Source organism: Rhinoderma darwinii, unplaced genomic scaffold (assembly GCF_050947455.1).
Source record: "Rhinoderma darwinii isolate aRhiDar2 unplaced genomic scaffold, aRhiDar2.hap1 Scaffold_126, whole genome shotgun sequence".
NCBI lineage: Eukaryota > Metazoa > Chordata > Amphibia > Anura > Rhinodermatidae > Rhinoderma > Rhinoderma darwinii.
Window position 1 is genome coordinate 637675 of NW_027461958.1, and position 24243 is coordinate 661917.

Consider the following 24243-nt stretch of genomic DNA (forward strand, 5'->3'; position numbering starts at 1 on the left):
TTTGGACAGTGACACAAGTTTTGGCATTTTAGCGTTTTTTTAAAACATATTGAATATACAATTATATAATCAACATGGGCTTAAAGTGCAGACTCTCATCTTTAATTTGAGGGTATTCACATCCTAATTTGAGAAATGTCTTAGGAATTATAGCTCTTTAATATGTAGCTGCCTCTTTTTCAAGAGACCAAAGGTAATTGAACAATTATCTCAATGGCTATTTAATGGGCTGCATAGGCTATTCCCTCGTTAATCCATCATCAATTAAGCAGGTAAAAGGTCTGGTGTTGATTCCAGGTGTGGCATTTGCATTTGGAAGCTGTTGCTGTGAATCCACAACATGAGGTCAAAGGAGCTCTCAATGTAAGTGAAACAGACCATCATTAGGCTGAAAAAAATTAAGAAATCCATCAGAGAGATAGCACAAATGTTATGAGTGGCCAAATAAACTGTTTGATACTTTCTTTAAAAGAAAGAGCGCACTGGTGATCTCGTGAACTCCAAAAGGCCTGGACGTCCACGAATGAAAACAGTGGTGGATGATCACAGAATCCTTTCCATGGTGAAGAAAAACCCTTTCACAATATCTACCCAAGTGAAGAACACTCTCCTGGAAGTAGGAGTAACAGTATCTAAGTCTACCATAAAGAGAAGACTTCATGAGAGCAAATACAGAGGGTTCACCACAAGGTGCAAACCATTAATCAGCCTCAAAAATAGAAAGGCCAGATTAGACTTTGCCAAACAACATGTAAAGAAGCCGCCCAGTTCTGGAACAGCATGAAACTAAGATCAAAAAAATAAAAAATACTTTATTATTACATTTATATTAAAACAATGTTAGATTAAAAATGATGTTGCGCCAAAGTCCCCTAAATTGGCGCACTATGACAAATTATGTCTGAATTAGATTGCTCCGGATTGTAAAGGATATATATGTGTCTAACCTCCCCCTTATTTAATAATAGAGAAGATACTATAATAGTCCCTAAACCAAAAGTTGGGTTGTTAAGTAATTGCAAATAACTGTCCCCCTCAGTGTCAATGATGAGACAGTCTGATTGCACATGAACCCAGAGGTTCCTTCAAGGGCTGTAAGTGAAGCCCAGCGGTGGGGAAACCCCTGTATTAATGTGACTGTAATGGGTTACATGTACATGTGTCTTATATGAATAGACACAGCACAGCAGAGTTGAAACTGCTGCATTCTAGGAACTGAACAGGAGGAGGGAATAGACTGGGCCACAGTCTGTAACGGGCGGCCGGTCCGCTGAATTGCCTTGGTAGTGATCTAAAGTATCTGTAAAATTCCTATCAGGCAGTATAATCACTTCCCCACAGCTGATGTACACTAACAACCTAGCTGTCAGGGTTTACAAGAATTTATGTGGGCTAGCAAATAGGCTGCGGTCAGCTGAGTATTTATGACTGCACATGGCAGCAAAAAAGCCCCCGTCAAAGACAAACACTGTGTGTGTATTGTCTTATTTGTCAAAGCTCGATGTAGCAGGGCCGTTACTGCTACATTCAGGTCTCCAGCCCTGCAAGGAGACCTGACAGGCCAGCCACGCTCCCGGGCAAACGATCACACAGGCAGCGCGCCTGGACTGCGTTCTCCAGCTCCACACAACAGTGAGTACTCTGCCTAACAGGCAGTAAAGATATTGTACCACTGTTTGTTTGTCTGTGCAAGATAAGGCTGCCCGATGAGTCGCGTATATGTGGGGAGGGCTGCAAGGAGCCGAGCTGCTGTCAGCTGTTTGAGTACGATCCTGTCTCAAACATAGCTCAGCTCCGTGCCCTCATGCACAAAGAGCTGCTCAGGCAGCCCGGCGTGCAGTATTAACGTGCTTGTTCCCTAACTGTAGCAGATATTCTGCCGATTTGAACAGTAAACTGCTATTTAGCAGTACGGAGCAAAGTATTTGGCATCTAACATTGGTGATATTTAAAAGACACCCGACGCGCGTTTCGCCGGTACTTCCGGCTTCTTCCAGGGGTGGCAGCCGCCGGAATCAAAGGCCAGATATGCTAAGAGTTCCTGATTGACAGGAATAGTAACCAATCAAAACAATTTGAGAATGGAAACAAAGTAATGGTGCAACGTGATACCTCTGGTTAGTTCCAGCAATGTATCCATGTTAAAATAACACTGCCTAGGCTCAAGATGCATCAGATTGCAGCTAAAAAATTCCTTTCTTTCTTTATAACAAAAAACTTTTTTCAGATTGCAGTCATATCAGGACATTCTGCTACATAATAAATGCACATATAGCATTGTCCTGCAGAGGCAGAGATATAAATGTAGATGTAACAAGAGAGGTTAACCTCGTAGATACACAGTACTGCATTGGCAATGATTGCTCAGTAAGTGTGTCAGAGATAGAAATTTTGAATATCAGGCACGATAAACTGGTAATGTGAGACCTTAGTTAGTTCCAGGTTCAAAGAAAACAACCAAAATTGAAACTTTCGTTCATGCCGAACGGTTTAACGGAGTTCATACGGAATATCCACTCACTTTCTCTCCTCAGAAGGGCCTCATCAAGGTTGCCCCCTCTGATGCCCATGTTGAGTTTACAGATGCCCCAACCTTTCAGAGTCTGCCACTCTAGATTGTGTCTCTCTTTAAAATGTTTGGCGATTGGAGTAGGTGTGAATATTTTCTTCTGGAGTTTACAATCCTTCTCAGCTTTGTCATAGTTTATAATTGACCTGACATGTTCTCCAATACGGATTTTGAGTGCTCTGATCGTTTTACACACGTATCTCAAACCGCAGGGGCACTCCAGACAATACACGACTCCTTCGGAGTTACAGTTCATATGTTCTTTGATCTTATACAATGCCCCAAATCCATCAGTGAATTGCTTGGTTGTAGTCAGGATTCTACATGCTTTACATAACTTACAAGGGAAAAATCCCATATTCTGGGCCCTCTTAGTACCGTCACCCCGCGTAAAATGACTTGCAACCAAAATGTTCGAAATGCTGGTTCCTTTGCGATAACCTGAAAGGGCCCTCTCACCCAAGATTGTGTTTAGATTGGGATCAGATTTAAGTACATGCCAGTGTTTGTTTATAATCTGCATCATGCTATCCCAGTCTGCATGATAGTTAGTGATGAATCTAGGCTGCATGGGGGTTTCAGAGGTTTTGATAGCTGTCTTGGCTCGTGTCTTTTTAGAAACGAGCAATTCTTCACGGTTGGTTCTCAGTGCTATATTATAGGCCTCTTTGATATTGCGATTGGAGTAGTGTCTCGCCTGCAGCCTAGCCCTCAATTCAACTGCTTGTTTCTTGAAATCAACAAAAGTCGAGCAATTGCGTCTCAATCTCAAGAACTCCCCCTTCGGTATTGCCCTAATTGTGTTTCTTGAGTGTGCACTTTCGGCAGCTAATAAGCTGTTGGTGGCAGTCACCTTTCTATAAAGATCCGTGTGGAGATTTCTCTCTGGATCTGTGTAGATGAGAACATCTAAAAACGGGATCGACTGTGGGTTATAGTCAAGGGTCAATTTCAGATTAAAATCATTGTCATTCAATTTCTCGATGAGATTCTCCAATTCAAGGACAGAGCCCCCCCAAATGATGAATATGTCGTCAATAAAACGCCTCCAGAGACAGACGTTATCTGTCAAGATTTTTTGCTCATCACAAAAAACAATTACCTCCTCCCACCAGCCAAGATAAATGTTAGCAAATGTGGGGGCCACAGCTGCTCCCATCGCCGTGCCCCTGATTTGCAGGTAAAACCGCCCATCAAATATGAAATAGTTTTGTGTAAGGATAAATCTCAGTGCTTTAAGAATAAAGTCCTTCCTCACAGGGTTCAGACTCTGGTCTCTAGATAGATAATAGTCTACCGCTGAACAACCCCTGGAGTGATTAATGCTGGTGTACAGACTTTCCACGTCACAGGTTACCAGAATTTCGTCCTGGTTAAGACTGATTCCATCCAACTCTTTCAATATTTGCATGGTGTCTCTGGTGTGGGAAGGTAAGTTCAACACAATATCACGGAGTTCATTGTCGAGCCACTTGTTACACTTCTCCATGAGATTTCTCACACCAGAGATGATAGGCCTACCTGGGGGGTTCGTAAGGTTTTTGTGGACCTTTGGGAGCATATAAAAAGTGGAAACCCTGGGGTCCTTGACGGATAAAAAACTTTTCTCATTGGGGGTGATCGCTCCCAATGAGAGAGCTTCTGAAATCAGTGCATTGTATTCACTCAAGAATTGAGCTGTCGGATCCCCCCATAACGGTTTATAGCACTGTTTATCAAGAAGCTGCCTCCTTGCTTCACGTATATATTGTTCCTTAGGCCAGATGTTACCCCCCTTATCCGATTGTTTAAAGACACCGTCTTGCCACAATCGGAGTTCTTGTAATGCCTGACGTTCCACTTCAGTAATATTGTTCTCTATCCTATGGTATGGGAATGACACAATATCTTGACCCACCAAGTCTAGAAAAACTTTAACCGCTGGGCAAGTGTCCAGAGGAGGCATAGTAGTTGATTTTGCTTTAAGATGTTTTCTACTCTGGGGTTCCAGTGTGTTTGTATCTCCATCGGTCATATTCTCTGATAAAAGTGCTTCAAGATCTCCCAGAGTTGCCGCCTCCTGACCTGTAAGGTCCAACAAATCTGGAAATTGTGTTATCAATTCTTCTACAGGGCTACTGGGTTGAATGTCTCTTTGTGAAAAAATCTTTTTAAATATCAGTTTCCTACCGAAAAGGTGCAGATCTTTAATCACTGTGAATTTATTAAGTCTTGTCGTAAGACAAAAATTGAGGCCCCTCTGCAAGACTTGTGATTGTATGTCAGTAAGAGAGTGCTGCGATAAATTGATCACTCTCATAGAATCTCCCAGAGAATCGGTCATTTGTAGGGTCAATTCTTGAGTGAATACAATGCACTGATTTCAGAAGCTCTCTCATTGGGAGCGATCACCCCCAATGAGAAAAGTTTTTCATCCGTCAAGGACCCCAGGGTTTCCACTTTTTATATGCTCCCAAAGGTCCACAAAAACCTTACGAACCCCCCAGGTAGGCCTATCGTCTCTGGTGTGGGAAATCTCACGGAGAATGTAACAAGTGGCTCGACAATGAACTCCGTGATATTGTGTTGAACTTACCTTCCCACACCAGAGACACCATGCAAATATTGAAAGAGTTGGATGGAATCAGTCTTAAACAGGACGAAATTCTGGTAACCTGTGACGTGGAAAGTCTGTACACCAGCATTAATCACTCCAGGGGTTGTTCAGCGGTAGACTATTATCTATCTAGAGACCAGAGTCTGAACCCTGTGAGGAAGGACTTTATTCTTAAAGCACTGAGATTTATCCTTACACAAAACTATTTCATATTTGATGGGCGGTTTTACCTGCAAATCAGGGGCACGGCGATGGGAGCAGCTGTGGCCCCCACATTTGCTAACATTTATCTTGGCTGGTGGGAGGAGGTAATTGTTTTTTGTGATAAGCAAAAAATCTTGACAGATAACGTCTGTCTCTGGAGGCGTTTTATTGACAACATATTCGTCATTTGGGGGGCTCTGTCCTTGAATTGGAGAATCTCATCGAGAAATTGAATGACAATGATTTTAATCTGAAATTGACCCTTGACTATAACCCACAGTCGATCCCGTTTTTAGATGTTCTCATCTACACAGATCCAGAGAGAAATCTCCACACGGATCTTTATAGAAAGGTGACTGCCACCAACAGCTTATTAGCTGCCGAAAGTGCACACTCAAGAAACACAATTAGGGCAATACCGAAGGGGGAGTTCTTGAGATTGAGACGCAATTGCTCGACTTTGTAAAGGATCTGCCAGGCACTACGTCTGAGGATACTCCCAGGATTAATCAGTCAACACCTGAGGCCAGACCTCTTAGATTGACACCGGCTCCCACCAATCAGGGTGGCAGGCTCAGGAGTGGGAGAGCCTATCGCGGCCTGGTCAGTAGGAGTTAGCTCCGCCCCCTGTCAATTTATACCTGCCGTTTTCTCTTCCTCATTGCTTGTTATTCTTCTTGGATTCCTGGCCCCACTGCTGCCTTGCTCCAGCCTGCTTCTGCCGTGCTTCTGCCTTGCTTCAGTTCCCGCTTATCCTGGTTCGCTCTGCCCCTGGCTTGCTTCCTGCTCCGTGCTCTACGTTTGTATACTCCACTACATCCTGATCCTGACTGGCTCGTTCACCACTCCGTTTCCTCACGGTGTTCCGTGGGCTACTGCCCCTTCCCTTGCTTGTTCCCTGTTTGTATCCCCTTGCACTTAGTCAGCGTAGGGACCGCCGCCAAGTTGTACCCCGTCGCCTAGGGCGGGTCGTTGCAAGTAGGCAGGGACAGGGCGGTGGGTAGATTAGGGCTCACTTGTTCCCCTCACCTCCTTCCTGCCATAACATAATAACAAGCCCCACGTTTGATTGGAATACTGGGGATCTCACCAAATGGGGTAGTGAATGCCTGACGTCATGTCTTTCGGTTAACTCTATTTCTCCCCGTGAGGAGGTAAACACGCTACCTGAGTTTGTTCAGGACTTCGCTGATGTTTTCTCTAAGGAGGCCTCCGAGGTGTTGCCCCCTCATAGAGATTACGATTGCGCCATCGATTTGGTACCTGGTGCTAAGCTTCCTAAGGGTAGGATATTTAATCTTTCATGTCCTGAACGTGAAGCTATGAGGGAATATATCCAAGAATGCCTGGCCAAGGGTTTCATTCGCCCCTCGACTTCTCCTGTAGGTGCTGGCTTCTTCTTCGTGGGGAAGAAGGATGGTGGTCTTAGGCCGTGCATTGACTATCGGAACTTGAATAAGGTCACAGTAAGGAACCAGTATCCCCTTCCTTTGATTCCGGATCTTTTTAATCAGGTTCAGGGGGCCCAATGGTTCTCTAAGTTCGATCTACGGGGGGGCGTATAACCTTATCCGCATCAGAGAGGGGGATGAGTGGAAGACTGCGCTCAACACGCCCGAAGGTCATTTCGAATACCTGGTCATGCCCTTTGGGTTGTGTAATGCCCCTGCCGTCTTCCAGAATTTTATTAATTCAATTCTGAGAGATTACCTGGGAAATTTTCTTGTAGTGTACCTTGATGACATACTGGTGTTTTCCAAGGACTGGTCCTCCCACGTGGAGCATGTCAGGAAGGTCCTCCAGGTCCTCCGGGAAAATAATCTGTTTGCGAAAACCGAAAAATGTGTGTTTGGGGTACAGGAGATACAATTTTTTGGTCAAATCCTTACTCCTAATGAATTCCGCATGGACCCTGCCAAGGTTCAGGCTGTGGCGGAATGGGTCCAACCTGCCTCCCTGAAGGCGCTACAGTGTTTTTTGGGGTTCGCTAACTATTACAGGAGATTTATTGCCAACTTCTCGGTCGTCGCTAAGCCTCTTACGGACCTCACTCGCAAGGGTGCTGATGTCCTCCACTGGCATCCTGAGGCCGTCCAGGCTTTTGAGACCCTCAAGAAGTGCTTTATCTCGGCCCCCGTGCTGGTTCAGCCCAACCAAAGGGAGCCATTTATTGTGGAGGTTGACGCGTCCGAGGTGGGAGTGGGGGCCGTCTTGTCCCAGGGTACCAGCTCCCTGACCCATCTCCGCCCCTGTGCTTACTTCTCTAGGAAGTTTTTCGCCCACGGAGAGTAACTATGATATTGGCAACCGCGAACTTTTAGCCATTAAATGGGCTTTTGAAGAGTGGCGTCACTTCCTGGAGGGGGCCAGACACCAGGTAACGGTCCTTACTGACCACAAGAATCTGGTTTTCCTAGAATCTGCCCGGAGGCTTAACCCTAGACAAGCTCGATGGGCGCTATTCTTTACCAGCTTTAACTTCTTGGTTACCTATAGGGCTGGGTCCAAAAATATTAAGGCTGATGCACTGTCACGTAGTTTCATGGCCAATCCTCCTTCTGAGGAGGATCCTGCTTGTATTTTACCCCCTGGTATAATCGTTTCTGCCACTGATTCTGATTTAGCCTCTGACATTGCGGCTGATCAAGGTTCAGCTCCCGGGAACCTCCCTGGGGACAAGCTGTTTGTCCCCCTGCAATACCGGCTAAGGGTACTCAGGGAAAACCATGACTCCGCACTATCTGGTCATCCTGGCATCCTGGGTACCAAACACCTCATTACCAGAAACTATTGGTGGCCTGGGTTGCCTAAGGACGTTAGGGCTTACGTCGCCGCTTGTGAGGTTTGTGCTAGGTCCAAGACCCCTAGGTCCCAACCTGCGGGCTTACTACGTTCTTTGCCCATTCCCCAGAGACCTTGGACCCATATCTCCATGGATTTTATCACCGATTTGCCTCCATCTCAGGGCAAGTCGGTGGTGTGGGTGGTAGTAGACCGCTTCAGCAAGATGTGCCACTTTGTGCCCCTTAAGAAACTACCTAACGCCAAGACGTTAGCTTCTTTGTTTGTTAAACACATTTTGCGTCTCCATGGGGCCCCAGTCAATATTGTTTCTGACAGAGGGGTACAATTTGTTTCCTTATTTTGGAGAGCTTTTTGTAAAAAGTTGGAGATTGATCTGTCCTTCTCCTCTGCCTTCCATCCCGAAACTAATGGCCAAACGGAAAGGACTAATCAATCCCTGGAACAATATTTAAGGTGTTTCATCTCTGACTGTCAATTTGATTGGGTCTCATTCCTTCCCCTCGCCGAATTTTCCCTGAATAACCGGGTCAGTAACTCGTCAGGGGTCTCCCCGTTTTTCTGTAATTTCGGGTTTAATCCAAGGTTCTCCTCCGTTTCTCCTGGTTGTTCCAATAATCCCGAGGTAGAGGACGTTCATCGGGAACTGTGCACAGTCTTGGCCCAGGTTCAGAAGAAGAGGTTGTCGTCTAGGAACTTGCGCCTTAAGGTCCCGTCCAGGAAGTTTGCTCCCCGATTTATTGGGCCTTATAAGGTCATTGAAGTCCTCAACCCTGTATCCTTCCGTCTGGAGCTGCCCCCATCCTTTCGCATACACGACGTCTTTCATGCCTCCCTCCTTAAACGCTGCTCCCCGTCCTGGTCCCCCTCGAGGAAACCTCCTGTTCCCGTTCTCACCCCTGAGGGGGTGGAATTCGAGGTGGCCAAGATTGTGGACAGTAGGATGATCCAGGGCTCCCACCAGTATCTGGTCCATTGGAGAGGATACGAGCCGGAGGAGAGGACTTGGGTACCTGCTCGAGATGTTCACGCTGGGGTATTGGTCAGGAGGTTCCACCTTCTCTTCCCCACTAAACCGGGTTCTCTTAGTAAGGGTCCGGTGGCCCCTCATAAAAGGGGGAGTACTGTAAAGGATCTGCCAGGCACTACGTCTGTGGATACTCCCAGGATTAATCAGTCAACACCTGAGGCCAGACCTCTTAGATTGACACCGGCTCCCACCAATCAGGGTGGCAGGCTCAGGAGTGGGAGAGCCTATCGCGGCCTGGTCAGTAGGAGTTAGCCCCGCCCCCTGTCCATTTATACCTGCCGTTTTCTCTTCCTCATTGCTTGTTATTCTTCTTGGATTCCTGGCCCCACTGCTGCCTTGCTCCAGCCTGCTTCTGCCGTTGTAAAGGATCTGCCAGGCACAGCGGGGTTAACTCCCAGAACTAATCAGTCAGCACCTGAGAATACATCCCTGAGACTGACTCCTGCTTCCACCATTCAGGCTGGCAGGCTTAGGAGTGGGAGAGCCTATCGTAACCTGGCCAGACTCAGCTAGCTCCCGCCCTCGGTCTATTTAAGCCTGCACTTCCTGTCCCTCGGTGCTTGTTATTGCTTGTGTTTCCCTCCTTGTGGTTTCCTGGCCCAGCTACAGCGCCTGCTATTTTTATCCTGCTCCATACAGACCCTGGCTTACCGACTACTCTTCTGCTTTTCGTTTTGTACCTCGCACACTCCTGGCTTGACTCGGCTCATTCACCACTCTGGTTGCTCACGGTGTTGCCGTGGGCAACGGCCCCTTTTCCATGCTTGTGTTCCTTGTATGTTTGTCGTGTTTGTCGTGCACTTACTGAGCGCAGGGACCGCCGCCCAGTTGTACCCCGTCGCCTAGGGCGGGTCGTTGCAAGTAGGCAGGGACAGAGTGGCGGGTAGATTAGGGCTCACTTGTCCGTCTCCCTACCCCCTGCCATTACAGCCGTGCTTCTGCCTTGCTTCAGTTCCCGCTTATCCTGGTTCGCTCTGCCCCTGGCTTGCTTCCTGCTCCGTGCTCTACGTTTGTATACTCCACTACATCCTGATCCTGACTGGCTCGTTCACCACTCCGTTTCCTCACGGTGTTCCGTGGGCTACTGCCCCTTCCCTTGCTTGTTCCCTGTTTGTATCCCCTTGCACTTAGTCAGCGTAGGGACCGCCGCCAAGTTGTACCCCGTCGCCTAGGGCGGGTCGTTGCAAGTAGGCAGGGACAGGGCGGTGGGTAGATTAGGGCTCACTTGTTCCCTTCACCTCCTTCCTGCCATAACAGACTTTTGTTGATTTCAAGAAACAAGCAGTTGAATTGAGGGCTAGGCTGCAGGCGAGACACTACTCCAATCGCAATATCAAAGAGGCCTATAATATAGCACTGAGAACCAACCGTGAAGAATTGCTCGTTTCTAAAAAGACACGAGCCAAGACAGCTATCAAAACCTCTGAAACCCCCATGCAGCCTAGATTCATCACTAACTATCATGCAGACTTGGATAGCATGATGCAGATTATAAACAAACACTGGCATGTACTTAAATCCGATTCCAATCTAAAAACAATCTTGGGTGAGAGGGCCCTTTCAGGTTATCGCAAAGGAACCAGCATTTCGAACATTTTGGTTGCAAGTCATTTTACGCGGGGTGACGGTACTAAGAGGGCCCAGAATATGGGGTTTTTCCCTTGTAAGTTATGTAAAGCATGTAGAATCCTGACTACAACCAAGCAATTCACTGATGGATTTGGGGCATTGTATAAGAACAAAGAACATATGAACTGTAACTCCGAAGGAGTCGTGTATTGTCTGGAGTGCCCCTGCGGTTTGAGATACGTGGGTAAAACGATCAGAGCACTCAAAATCCGTATTGGAGAACATGTCAGGTCAATTATAAACTATGACAAAGCTGAGAAGGATTGTAAACTCCAGAAGAAAATATTCACACCTACTCCAATCGCCAAACATTTTAAAGAGAGACACAATCTAGAGTGGCAGACTCTGAAAGGTTGGGGCATCTGTAAACTCAACATGGGCATCAGAGGGGGCAACCTTGATGAGGCCCTTCTGAGGAGAGAAAGTGAGTGGATATTCCGTATGAACTCCGTTAAACCGTTCGGCATGAACGAAAGTTTCAATTTTGGTTGTTTTCTTTGAACCTGGAACTAACTAAGGTCTCACATTAACAGTTTATCGTGCCTGATATTCAAAATTTCTATCTCTGACACACTTACTGAGCAATCATTGCCAATGCAGTACTGTGTATATACGAGGTTAACCTCTCTTGTTACATCTACATTTATATCTCTGCCTCTGCAGGACAATGCTATATGTGCATTTATTATGTAGCAGAATGTCCTGATATGACTGCAATCTGAAAAAAGTTTTTTGTTATAAAGAAAGAAAGGAATTTTTTAGCTGCAATCTGATGCATCTTGAGCCTAGGCAGTGTTATTTTAACATGGATACATTGCTGGAACTAACCAGAGGTATCACGTTGCACCATTACTTTGTTTCCATTCTCAAATTGTTTTGATTGGTTACTATTCCTGTCAATCAGGAACTCTTAGCATATCTGGCCTTTGATTCCGGCGGCTGCCACCCCTGGAAGAAGCCGGAAGTACCGGCGAAACGCGCGTTGGGTGTCTTTTAAATATCACCAATGTTAGATGCCAAATACTTTGCTCCGTACTGCTAAATAGCAGTTTACTGTTCAAATCGGCAGAATATCTGCTACAGTTAGGGAACAAGCACGTTAATACTGCACGCCGGGCTGCCTGAGCAGCTCTTTTTGCATGAGGGCACGGAGCTGAGCTAAGTTTGAGACAGGATCGTACTCAAACAGCTGACAGCAGCTCGGCTCCTTGCAGCCCTCCCCACATATACGCGACTCATCGGGCAGCCTTATCTTGCACATACAAACAAACAGTGGTACAATATCCTTACTGCCTGTTAGGCAGAGTACTCACTGTTGTGTGGAGCTGGAGAACGCTGTCCAGGCGCGCTGCCTGTGTGATCGTTTGCCCGGGAGCGTGGCTGGCCTGTCAGGTCTCCTTGCAGGGCTGGAGACCTGAATGTAGCAGTAACGGCTCTGCTACATCGAGCTTTGACAAATAAGACAATACACATACAGTGTTTGTCTTTGACGGGGGCTTTTTTGCTGCCATGTGCAGTCATAAATACTCAGCTGACCGCGGCCTATTTGCTAGCCCACATAAATTCTTGTAAACCCTGACAGCTAGGTTGTTAGTGTACATCAGCTGTGGTGAAGTGATTATACTGCCTGAGGCCTCATTTACACGAGTGTAATATACGCGCGTGCTTTTCACGCGTGTCGTACGCACCTATATTACTCTATGGGGCAGTGCAGACGATGCGTGAATTTTGCACAGCGCGAGTGCGTTGCGTAAAACTCACGACATGTTCTAAAATTCTGAGTTTTTCGCGCATCACGCACCCATTGAAGTCAATGGGTGCGGGAAAACCACGAAGGTCGCACGGAAGCACTTCCGTGCGAACTGCGTGATTCGCGCAAGAGCTGTCAAACTGAATGTAAACAGAAAAGCACCACATGCTTTTCTGTTTACAAACATCCGAACGAAGTGTCTTACACATGAACGAACCGACCTTTACCGGGTTCGGCCGAACTCTTTTTCAGGTTTTGACCGAACCCGGCAGGAGACAGTCACTGTGCAGGGTGCTGAAAGAGTTAAACTGGTTCAGCACCCTGGACAGTGACTTCCGATCCCAATATACGTGAACGTGTAAAAAAAACAAAAAGTTCTGACTTACCGATAACTCCCGGCTTCTTCCTCCAGTCTGACCTCCCGGGATGACAATTCAGTCCAAGTGACAGCTGCAGCCAATCACAAGCCAAGCACAGGCTGCAGCGGTCACATGGACTGCCGCGTCATCCAGGGAGGTGGGGCCAGATGTCAAGAGAGGCGCGTCACCAAGGACGCGTCACCAAGGACGCGTCACCAAGGCAACGGCCGGGAAGTTCTCGGTAAGTACGAACCTCTTTTTTTTTAAACAGGTTACTCGATATGGTGATCGGAATGCACTGTCGAGGGTGCTGAAAGAGTTACTGCCGATCAGTTAACTCTTTCAGCACCTTGAACAGTGACGGGCGTCGACTAGCCTCATCTCTATGATGGCGGCTGCGCGAAAATCACGCAGCCGCGCATCATACACGGATGACACACGGAGCTGTCAAGTGCCTTTTGCGCACGCAAAATGCTGCGTTTTGTGCGCGCGCAAAACGCACACGCTCGTGTAAATGAGGCCTGACAGGAATATTTACAGATACTTTAGATCACTACCAAGGCAATTCAGCGGACCGGCCGCCCGTTACAGACTGTGGCCCAGTCTATTCCCTCCTCCTGTTCAGTTCCTAGAATGCAGCAGTTTCAACTCTGCTGTGCTGTGTCTATTCATATAAGACACATGTACATGTAACCCATTACAGTCACATTAATACATGGGTTTCTCCACCGCTGGGCTTCACTTACAGCCCTTGAAGGAACCTCTGGGTTCATGTGCAATCAGACTGTCTCATCATTGACACTGAGGGGGACAGTTATTTGCAATTACTTAACAACCCAACTTTTGGTTTAGGGACTATTATAGTATCTTCTCTATTATTAAATAAGGGGGAGGTTAGACACATATATATCCTTTACAATCCGGAGCAATCTAAGTCAGACATAATTTGTCATAGTGCGCCAATTTAGGGGACTTTGGCGCAACATCATTTTTAATCTAACATTGTTTTAATATAAATTTAATAATAAAGTATTTTTTATTTTTTTGCAATTACAAAACACACTACTTTTCCCACTCCCCGTTCCTTTATTCATATATCGACAATTGGTGGTGTACACCTAGTGTGAATTACTCTAGCATATTATATATAAAATTGTAAGAGGGTAATACCTATTTAAATATATCAGTGAGGACCCCAAGCTCCGTCCAAAGGTAGGCAAGCTGGTGAGCCACCATTGCCTGCATTGCCTGAAATTGTCGCCATTTTGTATAACATTTAAATTGACTGTGCCTCTCTGCTGAGATTAGTTTATTGTGTTCCCTGTTGGAAGTTTTGCCAAGATTCTAGCCTACTAAAAGGATTTGCATCAAACCTGGTATTCTTGTCATCATTTCATGACTAACCCTGCGAGCACTTAACTGATACCCGGTCCTAAACTTTTTGGCATAGTTGGCAGGATAGTCGCAGCCCAGGAAAGATGTCATGCCGTATGGAGTGCCCAAGGAGTGAGCAGAGGGCACGGCAGGAGGGTTTACATGATGTATTTCACAGAGAGTATAGTCGGAGTTCCATTGGAGGGTAAGCTAGTGCCGGAGTTGCAGTCATGAGTACGCTCTTGCCAAGTGCACCTTTCCCTCAAGAAAGATGACTAGCTCCAGCAAGAGGTTGTGGAGCCAGGAAAGGCTGCATTTCAGTAGCTGTAATGCGCCACAAGGAAGCGTTCAAGAGGCGGGTAGAGAGGAGTCTCCCAGCAAGAGAAAGACAAGAGGCTGTGCATGAGACTGAGACAAAGAAGGGAGTCCTTGGACCTTGAGTATGAGACTGCAATTGTTAAGTATGTGCCTCGCCTGTGAGAGACTGTAACCACTAAGCTCTGAGCCTGAGGCCCAAGTAATTTTGAAGAGGGCCTGAACTGAGTCTAAGAGGGCCTTCAGAGACTGTTGGAAGAAGGCCCAATTTGTGTGAAAGGAATCAGTTATTTTAGTTGCTTATTTTTCCTGGTGCCGGGAATGGCACCAAATAAGGGAAGGGGGCAATGAAAGGTATGGAAGGGAGTCTCCCCTATTCACGAGAGGAGCCGTATGGAGTAATGTAGAGATATATTTTGCTGTCTCTTTCAATGCTTTTGTGTTATGCATGTTTAACACCCTTATTTCCTTTATAGGTCCAGGCAGTGGCGGATCCTCATGTGGGCGGTTTGGGCGGCCGCCCGGGGCCCAAGGCTCCCAGGGGGCCGAAACCGTACATCAGTTAAAAAAGTATTATCCAGCAGCTGGCTGCCGCAGTGTTTCGGTCATCGGCCCCACCTGCTGATGAAGGGGGGCATGTGCACAGGGAGTCAATTGGGGCAAGGGAACAGGCGGCACAGAAAATCAGCTGTTGAGAGTGGACTGTCAGAGATGGTGACGGGCAGGTGCTGGAGTCTCTCTCCCTGACAGTCAGCTCCTCTGTGCTGCTGTGCACTGTCCCGCTTGTATAAACCTCCAGCAGTTGCTTGATAACGGCAAGACTGCAAGTAGGAAGTGAAGGACCTGTGATGACATCACAGTCACATGATCAAGGTCCTGGAGGCTGCACCCGAGCACAAGAACCGCAGAGGAAGAGGCTGTGGTAAGTGTGGTTTGTGTATAGTGAACATAGTGTAAGTGTATGTGTGCTGTGTGTAATGCCAGTCTATATAGTGTGTGCAGTGTATAATGTAAGTTTATAAAGTGTGTGCTGTGCATATAATGTTAGTTTATACAGTGTGTGTGCTGTGTGTATAATGTCAGTCTATACAGTGTGTGCTGTGCATATAATGTCAGTCTATACAGTGTGTGTGCTGTGCGTATAATGTCAGTCTATACAGTGTGTGTGCTGTGTGTATAATGTCAGTCTATACAGTGTGTGCTGTGCGTATAATGTCAGTCTATACAGTGTGTGTGCTGTGCGTATAATGTCAGTCTATACAGTGTGTGTGCTGTGTGTATAATGTCAGTCTATACAGTGTGTGTGGCTGTGCATATAATGTCAGTCTATATAGTGTGTGCTGTGTATAATGTCAGTCTATATAGTGTGTGCTGTGCATATAATGTCACTCTATATAGTGTGTGCTGTGTATAATGTCAGTCTATACAGTGTGTGCTGTGTATATCATGTCAGTCTATATAGTGTGTGCTGTGTATAATGTCAGTCTATACAGTGTGTGCTGTGTATAATGTCAGTCTATATAGTGTGTGCTGTGCGTATAATGTCAGTCTATATAGTGTGTGCTGTGTATGTCAGTCTATATAGTGTGTGCCGTGCGTATAATGTCAGTCTATATAGTGTGTGCTGTGCATATAATGTCAGTCTATATAGTGTGTGCTGTGCGTATAATGTCAGTCTATATAGTGTGTGCTGTGCATATAATGTCAGTCTATATAGTGTGTGCTGTGTATGTCAGTCTATATAGTGTGTGCTGTGCGTATAATGTCAGTCTATATAGTGTGTGCTGTGCGTATAATGTCAGTCTATATAGTGTGTGCTGTGCATATAATGTCATTCTATGTAGTGTGGGCTGTGCATATAATGTCAGTCTATATAGTGTGTGCTGTGCGTATAATGTAAGTCTATATAGTGTGTGCTGTGTATAATGTCAGTCTATATAGTGTGTGCTGTGCATATAATGTCAGTCTATATAGTGTGTGTTGTGCATATAATGTCAGTCTATATAGTGTGTGCTGTGCATATAATGTCAGTCTATATAGTGTGTGTTGTGCATATAATGTCAGTCTATATAGTGTGTGCTGTGCATATAATGTCAGTCTATATAGTGTGTGCTGTGCATATAATCTCAGTCTATATAGTGTCTGCTGTGCATATAATGTCAGTCTATATAGTGTGTGCTTTGTATAAGGTCAGTCTATATAGTGTGTGCAGTGCATATAATGTCAGTCAATATAGTGTGTGTTGTGTATAATGTCAGTCTATATAGTGTGTGCTGCACATATAATGTCAGTCTATATAGTGTGTGTGCTGTGTGTATAATGTAAGTCTATACAGTGTGTGCTGTGCATATAATGTCAGTCTATACAGTGTGTGCTGTGTGTATAATGTAAGTCTATATGTTGTGTGTGTGTGTGTTTGTGTGTGTGTGTGTGTGTGTGTGTGTGTGTGTGTGTGTGTGTGTGTGTGTGTTGACATCTCATAGTGACATGTCAAAAGTTCTGATCAGTGGGGGTCCGGGCACTGAGACCCCACCAATCGCTAAAACAAAGTGGCAGAAGCGCTCAGGTGAGTGAGGAGCCACTTCGTTTCTGATCGTCTTTCCTCTGATAGCCGAGCATGCGGTGTACGGGCTCAATAGAAAGCCTGTGAGTCCGTACACCTCTCCGAGGAAAGACGATCAGAAATTAAGTGGAACAGTGCTCACCCGAGCACTCCTGCAGCTTTGTTTTAGTGATCGGCGGGGTCTCAATACTCGGACCCCCATCGATCAAAACTTCTGACATATCACTATGACATGCCAAAAGATTTTTAAAAGTTTAGTTACCCCTTGGGGACTGAATTTATTGGTCTGAATTAATGTATGGACCTGGGGTTTTAATTTGCTTAGGAGTTTGGTCTGGGGTATAAATCAATTTAGGGTGTTTAGTTTCTGAATTTTTGTGTTGCTATAGATGGTGAAAATGGCTGCAGAACCGAGGGGCAAAGATTTCTCATCAGGAAACTCTGGAGAAGTTGCCATAGCGGTCTGTGTTATATGGAGAAGAAATGAGAACGACTCCCATCGGAGAAGACATCACTTGTGAGTCATTGAATTTATAGATCTTTCCCCTCCCCTGACATGTCCATTATAGGAAATCCTTGTATTCTTTAAAAAGCCTTTGTGTACCCAGGACTAATAGACAAATGTGTGTTACCATTCCCATTGTCAGGAGGATGTGTCCCTACACAGTGTGATACAGTCAGCAATGGTTGGAGACTGTCAGTATGTAGGGACACAGCCCTTTGACAAGGGGAATCGTAACACCCATTTGTCAATGGTCACACAGAAAGGTGGTGTTTAATATAGACACGACATAGCAGGGTGGTGGTGGAGAAGGGGGCCCAAGCTTGTGGAACAGCCCAGGGCCTATAGTCTACTTAATCCGCCAGGACTAGAGGAGATGAGCCGTCACTATATTCATATATATTTCCATTGCGATGCTGCCACCTAGTGGCCAGAAAGCATTTTTATGTGTTGTTTTAGTCACAGGACCCGTGCTTACATGTTCTGAGCTGTGCAGATGCTCACGTCAGCAAAGCTCACTGCTATGTAACACTGTTCAGACAATGGTGGCTGACCCTGTTTATTGGAGGCACCGAGAAAACCGGCTCGGGCACTGTCTTTAATATTTACTTTAGTGTGCATAAACAGTGTAGTATGGGCAAGTAATCAGTGTCGGAACATTGAATAACTCACAAAGGGGCTGTTTTTAAATTTGATAAAAGGCGACTGATCCCACCTAATGGGTTCAGCTGCAAGGGCTGCGACCCATAAATCAGCAACTATTGTGCCAGCAGGGCTGAGTAGGCCCTGAAGCCAGAGAGGGCCCATTGCTGTGGCGGTGCAGTGCAGGAACCTCCCCACAGATGATTGCTGTGAAAGAGGCAGCATCGGATGTAACAAGTGGAAGTTGCGTGAAGCCTCCCTGTTATTTAGTTGCTGAGACGATGGGTTACCCCTGTATCAGGGAAGAGTCCGAGCTCTGTCCCAAGGAAACCAAGCTGGTAAAACCCCATTTCCTGCATTGCCTGAAATTGCCGCCATTTTGTGTACTATTTTAAGTGACTGTGCCTCTCTGCTAAGAACAGTTTTTTGTATTTCCTTTTGGTCGTTTTGCAAACATTACCGGCCTACTAAAAGAAACCTGCATCAAACCTGGGTTTCTTGTCATCATACTGCCAGTAACAATGCAAGGTCAAATACATTACTCGCCCTCACTAGCCTCCCCTCATGCCAAATTTTATGGCCAAAAGGACCATAACAATTTTATTCTATTGGAAATAAAAGGTGGATTTCTGACTTTAGAGAACAGAGGGTAAAATAATAGACATGTCCCTCACCTCTTTACCTGAGATATGGTACAATTTGTCCTGTAAAAATTAAGCCCTCATATGGTTATGTCAACGACAAAATAAAAGAGTTATGACTTTTGGAATGCGGGGAAGATAAAAACAAAAGCATAAAAATGAAACTTAGCCTGATCCTGGAAGGGTTAATCGAAGACTGAATAGCTATTAAAAATTATATTAAAAATAAAAGGGGAGTTCTGACTACAAAACAGAGGGTAAAGAACAGAGATGTTCCTCCCCTCTGTACCTGAGATATGGTTGTGTTATACTAGATATTGTCTATAGAAGATATACATGTTAAAAACACATATATTCTGATGTATCAGGAAGATACTATCACACCTCTGCCGGTCTAGAACTCATATCTAGCCTGAGTGTTATCAGTAATTAATATAAATAATAATTACCTGTCTTGTGATTCCTTTCTTGCTGCTGACAGGGTTATATGTCACGTTCCTTCTTCTCACTGGGATCCGTCATCTGTAAAGAATCAAAGGTGTGATAATATGTTCCTGATACATGTTATAGACACTTATATGTATAACACACTAGGGCCATAATTATTTATCTCAGGTATAATGTACAAATAGAAAATAAAGAAAAAGACGACACGAAGGACCTGTTCACATTACCGCTGCCCTTCCGTTGAGGGATTCCGTCGGAGGTTTCCGTCGGGTTAACCCCTCAAAAATGAAACAAAATAACATGCCCCCCCTTGCCTGTGCTGTATGCCAAAACCCCATTTTATGTTCAAAAGTAGCATAACAAGTGTATTCTATTGTAAGGCCCCTTGGGTGCCTGGAATTATGGAGCTTATGGGTATAATGCTTATATAGTTTAAATTAATGGTTATTATCAATGTAATCTTAAATGGTTAACACAGTTATTTTTTATGAGTCGTTATAAAGGGTTACCTGTGCCTAGTAGGCAACAGTTCTCCAAAAAGATTCAGGACTGTTAACACACAGGGTCCTCAGTGGTGGAGTGGATGCAACGGCGTGGAAATCCACTTTTTAAGGGATGGCTGGAGTCTGGCAGCTGGTGTCCATTTTCCCAAAGCAAAGGAGCTGAAAAGCCCTTTCCAAAAACTTATGGACTGTTATTGCTGTCCCATGCTTTGTAGAGGGATGAGTTATCCTCTAAAAATAGTTCCTCCACCCCCCCCCCTTCCCTGCATGTGGCATGGCCGGAAGTTCCCGGCTTGCAGTAAAGTGGTCCGGGGATGTGGGACAGCGCTGGTGTAGAGGAAGGAGGAGTCAGTCCTTACATTGCACCCTCATCTAACAGGTCCATGAGGCAGGGTTCTGCTCTACCCCTGTGGAAGCAGTAGGGGCATGGATGGCTCGAGGTGTGGTGGGAGGAGCAGTCCTGTGGTTATAATGTACAGCCAGACTATGGAGGGCAGTCGGTAGTATTAGTGGTGAGACAGGTGTAGACTCCAAAGGTAGTTTATTGCCCCCTAGTTGCTGCTGGTGGGAAAGACCGTTGTCATAGGATACGGACGAAGACTGCCTCCTATTGCATCATTGGGATCTGCAGCTGACCACGGTCAAGAGACTGGTCGTCCAGATGCTGGAACAATCTTGGAGGCACCCTTGGGTGATGCCAGGATTCCTGTGAGTGGTGAGTCACCTTCATGTTTGGCTGCGTAGTCAAGCACAAATGTGTTGACGGATGAGGATTTGTTCTCTGTTTTAAAGGACAACTTGGGCTTGTTTGGGTGGCAAAGGGTGGAGTATAAGCTCTGCCAGTAAAGCCAGTAGGTTAATACCCCGCCTGACTAGATGGTTTGTACAGATCAGCCTTTTGTGGCTTATTATTCTGTGGTGTGGCTCCTCTGGGAATTTACCTGTCCACCAATATAGGGGACAAGATCCACAGACGAGAATTTGTGATATTTGGTTTCAGTGGATCACGTAATGGTGGACAAAGAGCGTATTGTGGACAAGAAGCTTAGTTTTGAGAGAGGGTCTGAGAGAAATTCCAAAGTGGTAAAGACCTGTACGATGTAACCTGTCATTTAAAACGAGATTACGCTTGCCTTGCTGTAAATATCACAGAGACGCTACATAAGTGTCAGGTTTGTGAAAATAAAAAAAGTTGTGATAAAAAAAGAATTAATGTTCCATTATTAGTGAAAGAATCTATGAAATTATCGGCAGAATTTAATATGGTCTAATAATTAATAATACCTGTCAATGTTCACGGCCTTTACAGATGACACCTAACTGTCCGTACCAACGGGTCCCTCCCCCATCACATTCCTTTTTAATCAAATGGCGGTTTAATATACAAAGATTTTTTTCAACACCAATTACCCTTAAAGACCAGTATATAATTCCCTTTTTTCTAGTTTATGTATTGTCTTATACTGTTTAAATGATGTATTTTTTAGCGTCTATTTATGTTTTAATATCTCGATGTGAGTATTGCAGAGGTTCATATCCGACAGCCTAATAAACAAAAATAAGAATTAATACTCTATCCACTACTCATGGATAAAATTGGATCATTGTTATCCCTCATCCTATCATTGATAACTATCTATCAAACAATGCTGTAAGTACACAACTTACTATTAGAGCAGTGATGTTCTATCACCGGCTCTCTGTTTCAGCACCACTTTTGCTGGACAGCTCCACTGTGCTGGATAGCTTTTATTTATAGACTGCCAATGTTCTATAGGCGTCTCCTTAGTTCAACACTACTCTGCTGGACAGCACCACCTTGCTGTGACAGAACTAATTTTCACCTGTTGGTAACCGGATATAAACCTCGTTCTGACATATAGTTGTTAGCATTAAAGCCATGAGGAAGAACGTGGTATACATCTGAAACGTGTAGGCACTTTACCTACATTTTCACCCGTGCATTCGGGAATGATCTTGTTTTAACCATCCAAATAAAATTGGAACTACGTTCTGTTTTAAACTTGACTGCGCTGGACCATCTACTTTTGTCCATTTTTCTTCTGTCTACAACACCGTGAGCCGTCACGGTGATCCAGGTACAGAGAGCAGTGAAAACCTGCATCAAGGTGAGCTGGAGGATCCCTCCCATAGTTTGTTTGTATAGCTATACGGCTGCATCCATCCGTGCACACCTACTGCCCGTTATATAGGGTTCACAATACAAAAGCACAATTGTATTTTGACCATATCCCGAATGTTAAAGAGTTCTATAACATACTAATATATTCACAGAGTTATTAAAGTACAACATTTTTTCTTTATATATATATTTTTTCTTCTGGCTTTAAAATACTAATTTTTAAAACTTAACTGGAATTTCGGTTATATATATATATATATATATATATATATATATACAGTATATATATATATATATATATATATATATATATATATATATATATACAACAAGTAATAACCATGTCTCAAGATACACGATGTTCCAGAGTGGAAATGGCCGCCCAAGTGTTTGGCAATTATGATACTCCAGAAGGAGGTGATCATGCATTACAGGAAATGTTCCATGATCTAGAGAAACTATCAGTACAGGAGGCTAAGATATGGTGGGACCTGACGACTTTACGTAATTATATTACAAAACAAATGATCCCAAGGGGTCTACGTTTAAGAAAAAGTTCTACTTTTACCTACTCCGAAGAATTCAGCACACAATGGAATTTTATATTAACAGAATGTTCTATAAAACTAATGGAACTAATTACCAGACAAGAGGAGGCCAAATTGACAGAAATTGGAAACTGACATTTCCGCTCTAAAAGAACAAATTAATCCTTCCTCCAGCTCACCCGACTTTACTATACTGGAACAACGTACTTCTCTACACTTGGAAAAATTAAATAAATCCATAGCTGAAACTGAGAAAAATAAATTCCAACGAGACCTCAGGGACTATGCAAACAAGGAGGTGTATGATTGGAATAAAAGTGACAAAGTACACAACAAAATCAGACCCATTTTAAAAAATCGCAGACAAGAGAGAAGATCCGGCAGCAGTCTGAACAGAGTCAGTTTTAGCTCCTCTGAACCTGATTCAATCGAACGAATAAATGAAGCCTCAGATAGTGATAACTCTAGGATCCTATATTCCCAAGAATACCAATCAGTCAGCAAGTCAAGGAAGTCAAAAAATGGGAAAGGAGAGGCGGTAGGAAACATCACCCAAACAGACCAGGAACAAAACCGCCGCCTACGGAACCGCAGGAACCCACACCCAGCATTAATGTGATCAACCTTTCCTCATCCGAACTAACTCCAGCACAAGTCAAGGTTCTTTCGTTGGGCCTCAATTTTGCCCCCAATCGTACGTTCGATACTTTCAACACACTTCTGGACATTAATCGATTTGTAAGGAATTTAACAGTAAAGAGGCATTTCTACAACACGCTCCCAAATGACAACAGACTCTGAAGATTATAATCTCAAAGAACCCAATACAAACATCCACGACCATAGATCACTATCGTTTGAGGAACATAGGGCAATCCAATGCTTAGAGAGTCTGAACCCAGAACTTCCTACAAGAAATATTCATTTTTCCCCAGACTTTGTCACAAAAAATCCAAGCTTCCATCCTCTGGCATCCAGGACAGACTCTATGGACAGATTTCAATGGGCAATTGAAAAGGATCTCCAGCAACTATCCAAAAATTCGTAGTGTTGCAATAAGAATTTTAATATCTCTAAAGAGCTGAATATGGCAAATAAAATCGTTAAAAAATAATAAGGATATCATTATTAAGATGTCGGAAAAAGGGGGCAGTATCACTGTGTTAGATAGGGAAATGTATAAGACCCAAATTTTGAAACTCCTAGCAGATACAGACACATATAAAAAACTAACGTGCAATCCAACATCCATGCTCCAAAAAAAGCTCAACAAACTGATAAAAGATGGTTTAGGTAGTGGCGTATTAACAAGTAAACAAGCAGAATATATTATGGTCCAATGTCCCACAATTCCAATCATGCACGCATTGCCCAAGACACATAAAGGTATAAACCCCCCACCTATGCGCCCCATAGTGTCAGGGATAGGATCATTCACAGAAAAACGATCTGAATGGCTAGACTCCTTGTTACAACCCCTTGCATTAAGAACCCTGGGCCATTTACGTGACACCAGAGATGTTTTATGCTCATTTCACAAAAAAAGATGGGAAAAATAAATTTACATGGCTGAGCTGTGATGTGACCTCACTTTATACCAGCATTCCACACGAAATAGCCCATAGG